The sequence below is a fragment of the Odocoileus virginianus genome, chromosome 19 (genome assembly GCF_023699985.2).
Source record: "Odocoileus virginianus isolate 20LAN1187 ecotype Illinois chromosome 19, Ovbor_1.2, whole genome shotgun sequence".
NCBI lineage: Eukaryota > Metazoa > Chordata > Mammalia > Artiodactyla > Cervidae > Odocoileus > Odocoileus virginianus.
Genome location: NC_069692.1, coordinates 11,005,072 through 11,018,790, shown reverse-complemented (window position 1 = coordinate 11,018,790; position 13,719 = coordinate 11,005,072). Strand labels below are relative to the sequence as shown.

The window sequence follows — 13,719 nt, the reverse complement described above, 5'->3', positions numbered from 1 at the left end:
TTCTTCCTCTGACATTGATTTTACTTTACTTACTTTTCTGCTGTTTGAACCTAGATTTTACAGGTTCAACTCTTAGGTAAGAAGCAGCAGCAAATGGAACATTTGAGACTAGATGGAGAATCCCATGGACAGAGGAGCCTGGCAGGCTATGGTCCATAGGGATGCAAAGAATTGGATAAGACTGAAGCGACTTAGCACGTATGCACACGTGTAGTTAACGCACTCGAGTAGTTAAGAGCTGCACTAATGTTTCACACTTTAGTGAGAGCATGATGAAGTTTTGAGAAAGGAATGTTTCTTTTATTCTGGGGAATATATCCTTATATCATACATGCTGCTGAGAGATTGTTGTGTGTGCTTCAGTTTCCTTAAAGGCAGAATAAAATCTTATTTATAATACTCAGTATAGTGTCTTGAAAATACTGATACTTAGTAAATATTGAACCAGTGAGTTTAAATGATTGCTTTCTAGTCACAGAGTTTTTCAGTAAAGAGCAGTTTCCATGAACAAACTTGGCTCTTTTATATATTTCAGGGTGAAAAATGCCCATATTCCAGGACAAGGAATGTGAGCCAAAGATCATTTTATTTAAAGTTTTCTGATATATAGTATTATTTATTTCAAGGGAAATACATTTATTCTCCTAAACAATACCATTACTTACTAAAAATTTGGGCACATGGAAATTGAAATAGATTTGGAAGTTAGAATAGCAAATAATTGAATCCAAAAAAGATGGACTTAATAATTATTTATTAATATAGATCAGTCTATGAAGAAGGTGGATGTTACTAACAGCGTTTGAAAGTTACTGACTTGATGAAATAGGCTAAATAGCCGAGATTCTATTTTATATTCTTTTTTATCATCCAATTGGAGATTAATAATATATGTCACTACAGTATAAGAAAATTACATACCTTTTGAGATTTCTGAGCAAATTCACTTTTTAAAATGTATATGCCTTTTAAAATCTCAAGGTTTCTGTAAAGAAGTACTATTACATACTAAATGTTTTCTACTTACTTAATTTGTACATCTTAAAAGACAACTGTTATAAAATTAGAACAGATTTTGAATAAATAATTAGAAATGAGTGTGTTAAATATGAAAATGTTCTTCTGTTTAAAGTGTTCAGCAGCTGACCCTTGTGTGATAAGATTCACTTCAGGGATCCTACTGGACTCTGAGGAAGGACACAGTGCTGACCTCAATAACTGGATTAGATAGTAGTTTCCTAATTGATAATGAAGGGTTTGAACTAACAAATGAGTCTTGTTTGGAGGGAGCCTTGCTGTGGAACATGTTAGGGGAGGAGACGAAGTAAGTGAGTGCTTGGGCTCTAGACTGAGAAGGACTTGACTCTGAACCCAGTCCTGAAGCCTTAGGTGAGTTAATTAGCTTATAATTCCGTGTGAGAGTTTGTGTTGACATGAAAACAGATAATGCATGTGAAGCACCTACCGCAGTGTCTGGAACAGGGTTAGCACTCAAGGATAGTAATGGTTTTATTTCTGCTATCACTGCTAGCTTGGCTAACATTGCAGTTTTGTTCCTAAATACCCTAAGGACATTTCGAGTTTTTTATTCTAATTCTCCAAAAGCTGCCTTTAAAGGAAATCCAGGAATTCAGTCTTTCTTCCTCTCTTGCTTTTTGCTACATTTCCCCTCTCTCTTTCCTTCTTTTTTTTACCTCCTTCCTTCCTTCCTTTCCCCTTTCTTTTCTTTTCCCTGTTTATGTAGTCAACAGATTTTTAGTTACTACATGAGAATCCAAAACCTTATGCAGGTAGGACATTTAAGAATAAATTTTCCATGTCTGTAAACAGGACGATTTGTACTATCTGGATTACCCTGTAAGGGGAAAAATACTTTCTAATTATGAGAGAAAATGCTCAATATTCTGATAGTTCTGTCTCCTATAAATATAGATGAGACTTTGAATTCCTGAGTGTGTTTTTCATTCAGTAACATTGATCATAGTATTAAAACAGCACGATAGATTAAAAGTATGCCCTCTTCCAGGTTTCCTAGTGATCTGCAGGACCTTCACTTTCTTGACTATCCTAAAATATAAATATACAATCCTTTTCTCTGAATGCATTTGATTCTCCCAGTGCATGAGATATTCATGTGCCAGCATTCTTTAAAATAAGCTTGCTGCCATTTATCTTGAGAATGTGAGCCAATTCTCTAATGAGGAATCTCTCCCCACTCCCAATTTGTTCACATCCACTTTGATTTCCATTGATCCTAAAATAATATGGAAGTAAAAATTAAAGTATTTCTATATGTGTATGCTGTATTGGTGATTTGAAACTTCAGGTACTGAGAACTGACTGTGAAGGAGAGAGCCGGCCACAATCTGGATTATTTTTCAAATGCTTTGGGTTTGGCAAAAACTAAAATGCTTGTTGCCAAGCTCCTTTCCTCTTAATTTTTTAAAAATCATGTGTGTTTCAAGGGAAATTTAATCCACATGTTTCTGATTCATTTGCACTTAAGTTGTCAAACTGTTTTGTAATCATAAGTCTCTATCTTTCTCCACAGAAAATTGAGTTTTTCCAAGTGTGCATAAACAATCACCCCTCAGAAGAATGAACTGAATTTTAAATTCAGAAATCAAGGATGGGCAAAACTGTGTGTACCTCACCTGCTCTTGGGAGAGGAAAAGATTTTTGAAGTTTTGACTCTGCATCAAATCTTTTGATGTAGACTTTGACTTACCCTTGGAAATATGAGATTCTTTCCTCCAAGAAAAAGTGTTTTTAGAGTTTAAAATATACTGTAGAAGGTGCTAAATGACCAATGATGCAGGATGATTCTAATTCTTTAAAATTACAAGTAAACATGACTGTGAATAATATTAGTGTTATATATCATAACAAAAGACTTATTTTAAACTTCATAATCTACACAATTGGATTTATTTACAACTATAAACTCATCGTCTCTTAGATGTGAGCTTAACAAAGCAAAAAGCTCAAACTTTCTCCTCCCAAAATACTTTATCTAAAATTAGTTTAAGTTACTAATAGGAAAATTTACAAGGGGAAAATAAACATAATATTTTTAAAAGCTCATTCCATCTCTGAAAATAGCTTAGAATTTGCTGTATTTACATATTTTTCTTATAAAACCGTCTGTAGTGAGACTTGAAATGCTGAAGCTTACTATAATAGAATGTCCCATTTGGGAACATTAAGAACTTTTATTTTATGGGAACTCACAATGGTTACTCCCATTTGGGTCTCTTAGGAAGTGCTAATTCCCAACACTTCCTCCTTTATCATGAGATCAAACCATTTGAACCACTTATTATCATGTACCCAGTAAAACTCAATCTGTTGTGTTAATTAGTTATGTAAACACATTTTATAATTGTGGAGACAAAGCAGAGCTAGGCAACTGGGTAGGTGAGAAAAGATCAAAGATCTCCCTTAATAAATTGTTACGCTAATTAGTGTTTGTCTTGTAGTGTTTCTCCAGGGGGTCCTTTAAACCCAAGCTTGGGAAAACCTGCTTAGAGAACAAGGAAGCTTTGGCAAAAACAAATCTTGCCAAACTCCCGAAACCAACTTAAAACCAGTGAAGTGAGAGAAAAAGGAGTACAAAAGAAACAGGTGAAAAGACCTGTGAATTCCTCCTGAGGAGATCCTGCTCTTAAGACTGTAATATGGAAAGAAGTATCAGATCACACACAGTCTATTTTTATGATTTAAAAAAACCAGCTTTGCCTAGCGCTGTCTCCTTCCAACTAAGATTGTGTATATAGCTTGCTGTGAAAATAATCAAGGTACTGTACCGTCTATACCTCTCAAAAAGTGCCCTTAAGAGGTACCTCCATTTTAGTAAGATAAAGGCCTCCAGGAGATGCTCATTCCCCACATCAACATTACATAGGCTTCTTTCCTGCCTTATTCTCCTTCATGGAATTGACCATCATCCACCATGCTGCATAATTTACTCTTCAATATTCTTTCAATTAGAAAGGCTGTGAGGGCAGGGAGTTTTGCCCTTTGGTTTTCCACTGGTTTGCCCAATGATTGACTGAATAGAAGAATAAATACATATCAGAATACATACATTAGTGTTCAAAACATTTCAGAATGGTATAATATGGAGTTGTTCACCCAGCTTTTAAACATGGCATAATGTACAATTGTTCTACCACTCTGTTGCTGTCCTTTGGTCACTCAGTCGTGTCCAGGTCTTTTCCACCCCATGGACTGCAGCACGCCAGGCTTCCCTGTCGATCACCAACTCCCGGAGCTTGTTTCAGCTCACATCCATTCAGTCAGTGATGCCATCCAACCATCTCATCCTCTGTCATCCCCTCCTCCCCCTGCCTTCAATCTTTCCCAGCATCAGGGTCTTTTCTAATGAGTCTACTCTTCGTATCAGGTGGCCAAAGCATTGGAGCTTCAGGTTCAGCATCAGTCCTTCCAATGAATATTCAGGACTGATTTCCTTTATTCCTTCAACACGAGTCCCCCAAATAACCATACCTCACTATCTAAAAATAATAGCCCTAATAGTAACAGGATAGTAACAGTAACAGGATTGACTGGTTTGATTTCCTTGCAATCTAAGGGACTCTCAAGAGTCTTCTACTACTTACTTGATATGAACTGGCCTTGAGCAATTCACTAAATCTTTCTGAATTCTGTTTCCTCACGTCTATATGTGGTTATTATTACCTTTCTTTCAGAATTGTGTCAAGATCGGGGATAATTTATATAAATTGCCTAGCAGTGTCTAGCACTTCGCAGATGCTCAGTAAAATGTGGTTATTGTTTTGGTGTTATTGTCATTAATCTTTTTTTCACTTTGTCTTTATGCAAGCCAGCTAATATTAAGACTCTTGTGTTTAGTATCACTTCTCTTTGCTTTTTATATTTCGCTTCTCTTCTTTTTTATGTCTTTTTCATATTTTCTTAATTCTATAGTATGTTCTTGATGATAGTTACTTCAAATGTTTAAAGAGCAGCAATAAACTAAAACCTGATAAGAATTTGTCAGAACTATTCTTTAACTTTCTCTGAAAATTTCCACATATTCATAAATGACTACCAATATTCCCAATTTACAAATATAGAATAGGTAAGGTGGGTATTTTCTATTTCCAAGTGTTGATATTTCCAAAGCCAGGGACAGTTACTTACTACTCATTTTGCCTAAAGTTTTCTTTTCTTTTCTTTTTTCTTTTTGCCTAAAGTTTTCAAATAAGATTTTGTTCAGTTCCCTGAAGTCTTGGTGGAGATAGGCTAATCCAGATTTGTATCTAGGATTTGCCTCAGCTTCAGCCATATCTTTTAACTTTTATTTTATATCGTCTCTTTTAACTCTAAATTACAGTCCTGTCTTGAAACTGCCTTCATGAAGGCTGGCAGTGCAGAAGAAAGGAGGAAGATAAAATGGCCCAAGAAATTCTCTTCTAGAATGTTCTGTATCTGGTCATATTTTCTGGCATCCTTGCTATTTCACAAGTTCCCAGTTGTTATGTAATAGTCAACTATAAAGTGCTTTTTTTAAACCTAGTATTAAAGTAATATGTTAAAAAAAAATAATATGTGGTTGCTGTAACAAATTTAGAAAATATGACCAAGCAAAAAAAAAAAGAGTAAAAATAATCTGTAATCTCACTAGATACATATACAATCTCACTAGATACATATCTAACATGTAATAGATACTTATTATCACAAAAATATATTATCATACATAGAAAATATTTTGAAATTTTTTAAATTTATAATTCAGCCTATTTTCTGTCATTAAACACAAAAGTATAACTTCAATGACATCATAAGGATATATCACTTTCTATTAAAACAATCTTTTGTCTGCAGCTGTGATGGAAAATATATGTTAGAGCAAAAATTGAAAATATGGATTTTTAAGGTAAATAAGGAGGTAAGATTGATAGTCTTTGTGTTTTTTTCCTGCAAAATAATTCACTTTATTCTTATTTTCCCCCCTTTTCTCAGATAAAAAATGTATATAAGAGCACATACATTGAGATGGGTCTATATAAACTATAGATCCACTTCAGTAACTTGAAATTACAATAAAAAGTCTTCTCTGTCTTTTGAGCATTTTCTTCCTTGATACCCAGCATATGACAACTCAAACAATAGCTCTCAATAAATATTACTTGGAGAGCTGAAACAAATAAGCTAACTCACATATAAATACTGTCTTTTAAGATCTATGATCACACTTTTACCAGCTTGTTTATTTTGCCACTATGGGAATAAATGAGCTGACATTGAACACTTTAGTCTCCATCTCTTCAAGTGACACTGTTATCTAGGCTCAAAGCTGCCAGGTCAGTGTTCTTCAAAACTTGGATCTGAATGACCTGGAGTGCTGGTTATAAATGCAGATTCCTGGGCCCTACCCTAGACCTATTGATACAGAATACATAATGTGGAGCCTGGGAAAATTTGAGGACCGTTTTGGGGTGGTGTCAGCAAGCAGTGAAATATGTTTATCGGTAGAATAAGTATAGAACATGTTGAGCCTCCCAGCCTGTGTAGAATGAATAGATCTTTGGGAAAGACAGAACTGGGGGGAAATTTTTTTTTTTTTTTTTAAATAATGGCATTACCTATATGTTTAGAGGATGATGAGATCTAGTGAGGGTAAGAGAAAGCACGTTTGAAGGTCAACTTTATTTTGTGTGGAAATAATTTCACTGGACAATTTTAATTATGGGAAGAAAAATAACAATGCAAACCATCTAGGTGTATAAAAGTTTCTCTTTGCTGCTTGTTCTTGCTGTGTCTGTGGCATCTTTTGAGACTCCAGTGAAAACTATTAAGAAAAATACCCATTCACTGGTCATAAACATCAATATAAAGAATCTAATGTATTAAGCATGTTTTCATCTAGGCTTTTTGTTCACAATAAGGCTTTTTAGAAGTACTTAAGTTTGCTTCAGTATTCAACTTGCAAATGCATTCACTGCATCACTCTATCTAAGCAACCTCTTAGAACCAAAAATGAACCTTAAAAAAAATTTCTTTTGTAGGAAGATGTGAAAATTAATATGGCATGTAGGTGCTGTTGGTTCCAATTAAAATCAATATCTGTCCTGATTTATGCCTCTTGTCTCTATGACAGCAAGGGGGCTGGCTAAGGGGATGCATCTGCTCCTCTCTCCCAAAGGGGCTCAAAACAAGTGAATGACCTGCAGTGTTTATTATTAAGTTTTCAAAGGGAAAGTTGTTTTGGTCTAATTGAAGCAATAATATGAGAGAGGTTATTTCTGGTCAGTTCCCTGCTGTTTTCACTCTGGAGAATATATTCCAGGTGTTTGCTGCGCTGCACTGCCGTGTAAGCACCACGTTCCCTGGAGTTTAGACATGCTAGTGCCCATGGAGCAATAAACCAGCATTGGGAATTGCAGCCAGTTTTGGCATTTTCGAGACCCTTTTTTTTAAGTTAACATCGTAGTAAACCAGATGGTTAATGACCACATTCATTTTCAAAAGTTCCAGTGACTGTGGAATAATGCAATGAGACTTTATAAATCCCTAATACATTAAAGAACAATTTATTCTCTTTCCTTTTCCTCTTAGGCTTTGCCACACCATAAAGAGTAGCTGTAATGCCATGTCACTATACTTTACTTTGACATGTCTTTTTCTTTCTCTTTCTCCACACTGATTAATGATTTTCTTTAAGTAGATGAGAAAAGAAAAATTAAAATCTAATTAGTCAAAATATGAGCCATCGTTTATTCATAACTTGTCCTTCTCTGGTTTTGCAAAAGATATTCTAGCTCCATGGTCTTCAAATATCTCTAAATGTCATATATTTATCAAGGATGATTGGTTAAGGGTATAGACTCTGCATATGGATTTACAATATAAATGCAAATATTCAGTATGTGATATTTGGCTGAGATACATATAAGTGACCATTTCTGATACAGGATGAATGTCACAAGTAATAGTTTGGGAATTTCAGAGGTGACGTTCCACACATCAGCTAGCAAATTGATGTTATAAACTTGTCTATTGCTCTAAGGTATTTTTCCTGGAAAAATCACAAAATTGAAAACACCATATTAGTTAGTGGAAGTTAATCTTAACTTTAAGAATTTTATGCAATATTCATTTAAGATACTTTAATCTTGATTAGATTCCCAGGTAACCCGTATTGGTAATCATAAAAACAAAAGACAATTCTAAAGTTGAAATTCAATGTCTTCCTGGTTCCAACTGGAATTTTGGACCTTGGTTTTGTTCATTTTCATCTGTGAACCTAATATGAACCCACAGACCAAAATAGTCACATTAAGAATAGGGGCTGGATTTCAGGCTAATCAGGGGAAATGCCTGGGGAGGGTGGTGGTGGTGTTGTCTGCTGCTCACCCGCTTAATCACGCAGACTTTCTGAGTCCAGGATACTTCCAGAGCCTGAGTGGTAGCGATTTCTCAGTTCACATTCCCAGATGTTTGAGTCAAAGGGTCTAGCACCGAATGTCCTCAGAGGCGGGCCTCTGGGAGGGGGGCTGCTCTCCCGAAAGAGAGAAATGCGTGGCACTCGGTGTCAAGGGCATCGTATTTATTAAGCACTTTGGGTTCTTTGGATGGTATTCAAAGTGCTGTGAAGTATTATTACTTACGAATTTTCACTAGATCCAAGGAGAGGGCAGGAACTTCGCTCTGTGGCTCTGTATCAGGCAAAGGAAGCTGACCCGCACATTCCTCTCCTTATTCTTTCCCTGCCCCTCGGAATACCACACACATAGCAACGGTCAATTACAGGGGAGCAGGTGAGGTGTGCAAATTAACACAGGAGCAGAGTGGTGAAAGTCGTGGGGGTGGGCGCCGGGAGGGGGCGGGGAAGAGGAGGAGAGTGAGGGACTGCCTGGTGGGAAAGGCAACTTGCAGTGCCGCTTAATAATCATGAATGCTAATAAAAGAAGATTCGCATTCTTGAATAGGAAACAACAGATAAACCAAAAAAACACAAAACATCATATCTATATGATCGTTCTGAGTGTTTTCAAAAGGTTTGTGATGTTTTTGTCTCCATTAGAGGAGATTCATACCACCCCCATCCCCCCCACCCCAAAAGCAAGTTCCTATGGAATATGTCACTATGAAAGAAATGTCATAACTCAAATGATCGAAAACAACTCAGATAATTTACAACGACTTTATTCTCTTTCAGGGGTCATCGTTAGAGAGGGTATTTAGATTACCTGCCCTATTAAAGGCTATATTCATGTTGCAGAACTAATTGTTTGCTAGAATTTAATAGTCTTAAAATTTCACAGATGCGGGTGAGATAAGAAGGGAGATTCCTGTTACTCTCCAGCCCTTTGTAAAACCTCACAGCAGGTGATGCTAGAAACCATAGTTATCACTGCCAATTTAATAGACATTGGTATCTAGACTTTATAATGTAGAATTCATTGTACTTTCAAAATTAGCATCTTCTCTGATCATTTCAATAAGATAAATAGGCAAGCCATAAAGATTAGCTCCTGAGTGCTTATTGTTCAATGATTCACACTGGTGTACCTCAAGAAAACCATTCCTAAGATGAAAAGTTGGAGGTACATCTGAAAGGTTCTTTGTTTGCATGAGAGAGCCACATTTTATCAATTGGAGAAGGATAAAATGTGCACTGTGCCAACACTGCTGATTATAAGCTATTTTTTTTTTACTACTAGTTCTTTAGGATCACGCAACAACCTAGTAGTAATGAGCTTCAATTATCACTTTACTGGAGACATATCAAAGAGATTTACAGTTGATAGACTGTGAGAGAAAAGGTCATTTACACCATTGCTCCTCAAAACACAGAGTTCATTTTGAAGTTTGTGTCTCCTTACAACCTTTCTTTAAGACATTGCAAATTATGTTTTATTGTTGTTGTTCAAATAAGGAAACTGAGTCACAAACAAATTTACTTACTATTAAACAAAAAGCTTTGATTTCCTGTATTTACAACTACTATTTAATAATGACATTTTTAAGAAGCTGCCATTGTCCATTGCTGGCATCATAATTTTCTGGGAAAAAAAAGTGACCCACTTGCAGCAGGGCTGGGCTGTACACATAGACTAGTTTAGTAATCACAAGCTGGGTTTATGGCTTCACCATCTTAATATTTTATAGTAGCTATTTTTCTGAGGCTGGTGGGTGTGTGAATGTCTGGCACACCTTGATTGTTGTAGATAACTCTGGAGCAGAGGGTGTGGGTGTGAGGTGGGGTCAGTTTAGCACTGCGGAAACTGTTTTTGTATATAGAGAATATAAGTATCATTTTTGCAGCAGCTGTTTGTTTTAGTACCAAATATTCACATGTTTACTTTACAGTTTACAAAGGATGTTGCATATCTTAGAATTTAAAGACCCTGGATATTTATATTTATAGATATTGGAGCTGAAATCCATAAAGCCAATTGTCTTCTCTAAGGCTGCCTGGAGACCAAGGACTAAAATCCTGGAATCCTGATGACTTCACTCCCCATTCCATACTGTGTTAATAGATATTTCTTATTTGATCCTCCTAACAACCATGTGATACAGGAATTGCTATCTATTCTTGTTTTATAAACAGGAAATATGGCTCCAAGGAGTTGCATGCCACTCCATCCAGAATTTCAAAGCTTATTAAAGACAAAATTTGATTTGGTACCCAGGCCTTGCTCAAAATTGTTAGAGTTATGTAAAATGCTCCCAGTTGCATTTCTAATGAAAAACTTTTGGACTATTTCTGTTTATCTGTGTGTTATCTGTTAAGGGTCCCTTGGAATGAGCATCAGCTAAATCTTTTAAAGACCTATGAAACCAAAGTGGTTTCTGTTAGGTTATAACTCCCAGTGGACTGAAGATTTCATTATGTTGTTAATTTTGCATAACAGTTATTAACAGATGAACTAAGTTATTTTGCTTATGATTTTTCTTCTGAGATCTTAGATTTGAAGCTATCATTCTAAAGCAAAGCCATGTAAAATATTCTTCTTTTGCTTTTAAGGTTTTCTTTTGCCACATTGTTCTTGTGCCTCAAATATTCTAAATTGTTTACATTTTTTGACCATGCGAGAATCCTTGCCACTCCCAATGAAGAACTTTAAGACATTCTGATTGCCTGTTTACCTCACTGGTTGTGCTTCATTTGTTCATCCTGTAAGTATTTACTGGGCTTTCCAGGTGGTGCTAGTGGTAAAGAACCCGCCTGCCAACGCAGGAGACCTAAGAGACACAGGTTCGATCCCTGGATTGGCAGGATACCCTGGATAAGGGCATGGCAACCCACTCCAGCGTTCTTGCCTGGAGAATCCCATGGACAGAAAAGCTCGGCAGGCTCCAGGCCATAGGGTCGCACAAATCAAACACGACTGAAGTGACGGCACACACACACATGCGTATTTACTAAGCACTTTGTGACAGGCACTGTTCCAAGAGCTGGAAAAAGAATATTGAAAAAAACAACCCTGCCCTCAAATTATCTTATGGTTGGGGTATCCATTCTATGTACAAATGAATGTATAACATGTCAGGTGTGAACATTGTGAAGGGTAAAAATGATGCTGTGCAAGGAGGTGGGGAGTGCTGAACCCAGAGAGGAATAGTCTTATACAGTTGTCAGAAGTAGCTTCAATGACGAGAGCACATTTCAGCAGATAATTTGAAGGAACGAGTTATATAGAGATCTGAGGGAACAGTAAATTGAAGAAACTAAGATAAGCCTGCACTTGGCATGGTCAAGGGAGAATGTAGAAAAAGGCAGAGGGGATCAGGACACACAAACCCCTTGTGGGCCAATTTAAAAGAGTTGCACAAGTGAAGTGCAGAGCCATTTAAGGGGCTAGAACAGAGAAAAATTTTAAAAAATAAAGTTTTGTGTTTCTAAAGATCTATTTTGGCTGCTTTGTGAGAATAAACTGGAAAATGCAAGAATAGAAAAAGCAGGGAGACCAGCTAGAAGGCTACTGAAAAAATCTGTATCATAACTGATGAGTTAGATCAGGAAAGCTCATCAAATTCTGGACATATTTTGACAGTAATGTTGATTTATTCAAAGATGGGATGTAAAATGTCAGAGAAAGAAAGCAATTAAGAGTGCTGAAAAACTAGAGGGATGGCATTGTCCTTTACTAGAAGAAACTGATAAACACTTTCATGGGGGAGAATGAGAAATGTGTCTATTGACATCTTATATTTAAGGTGTCTACACATAAACAGAGATCTTGAAAGGCAGTCAGGTTATGAGTCTCAAGATTAGGGGGAGAGTTTTTGATGATGATTTGGGGCTATTCAGACTGATCTTTTACTAAGTATGGATTTACTAGCCAAGGGAGTGAGGCTAAATACAGAAGTTAGAGGATTAAGGCTGTTTATTAAAATATGAGGGACAAAAGGAGGAGTGAGTGAGAGTAAGAATGACCAGTGAGGAGGGAAGAGAGTGTGATCTCAGAAGTCAAATGAAGAAAGAATTTTTAGAAACAAGTACTTAATTGGATTTGCCTTTTCATTTTCTTTTTAATCAAACAGGATGCCAAGGGATTGGTTCAAAATGGATATCAAAATTATATTAAGTATAATTACAATTTTTAAAAATTTGCCTACTAGGAATAAAAATTCTTCAAACCAGTTTCCAACAGTACATGATCCATGAACTTCCAGATGTTCAAGCTGGATTTAGAAAAGGCAGAGGAAACAGAGATCAAATTGCCAACATCTGCTGGATCATTGAAAAAGCAAGAGAGTTCCAGAAAAAATCTACTTCTGCTTTATTGACTATGCCAAAGCCTTTGACTGTGTGGATCACAACAAACTCTGGAAAATTCTGAAAGCGATGGGAATACCAGACCACCTGACCCACCTCCTGAGAAACCTATATGCAGGTCAGGAAGCCACAGTTAGAACTGGACATGGAACAACAGACTGGTTCCAAATCGGAAAAGGAGTATGTCAAGACTGTGTATTGTCACCCTGCTTATTTAACTTATATGCAGAGTACATCATGCAAAATGCCAGGCTGGTTGAAGCACAAGCTGGAATCAAGATTGCTAGGAGAAATATCAATAACCTTGGATATGCAGATGACACCACCCTTATGACAGAAAGTGAAGAAGAACTAAAGAGCCTCTTGATGAAAGTGAGAGAAGAGTGAAAGAGTTGCCTTAAAACTCAACATTCAGAAAGCTAAGATCATGGCATCTGGCACCATCACTTCATGGCAAATAGATGGGGAAATAATGGAAACAGAGACTTGATTTTTATGGGTTCCAAAATCACTGCAGATGGTGACTGCAAACATGAAATTAAAAAAATCCTTGCTCCTTGGAAGAAAAGCTTTGACCAACCTAGATAGCATATTAAAAAGCAGAGACATTACTTTGCCAAAAGTCCATCTAGTCAAAGCTGTGGTTTTTCCAGTAGTCATGTATGAATGTGAGAGTTTCTATAAAGAAAGTTGAGCACCAAAGAATTGATGCTTTTAAACTGTGGTGTTGGAGAAGACTCTTGAGAGTTCCTTGAACTGCAAGGAGATCCAACCAGTCCATCCTACAGGAAATTAGTCCTGAATATTCATTGGAAGGACTGATGCTGAAACTGAAACTCCAATACTTTGGCCACCTGATGCAAAGAACTGACTCATTTGAAAAGACCCTGATGCTGAGAAAGATTGAAGGCAGGAGAAGGGGACGACAGAGGATGAGATGATTGGATGGCATCACCAAC

General features: G+C 36.6%; 1 long non-coding RNA gene across 1 annotated transcript; it reads left to right on the top strand.

The window, feature by feature from the left end:
- The first annotated feature begins 1,310 nt into the window (after positions 1–1,310).
- LOC110128243 (uncharacterized) lies at positions 1,311–11,158 on the top strand. The gene is made up of 2 exons (XR_002311096.2): positions 1,311–1,389; positions 11,006–11,158. It is a non-coding gene; the product is annotated as an uncharacterized lncRNA (long non-coding RNA).
- The last annotated feature ends 2,561 nt before the right edge of the window (positions 11,159–13,719 follow it).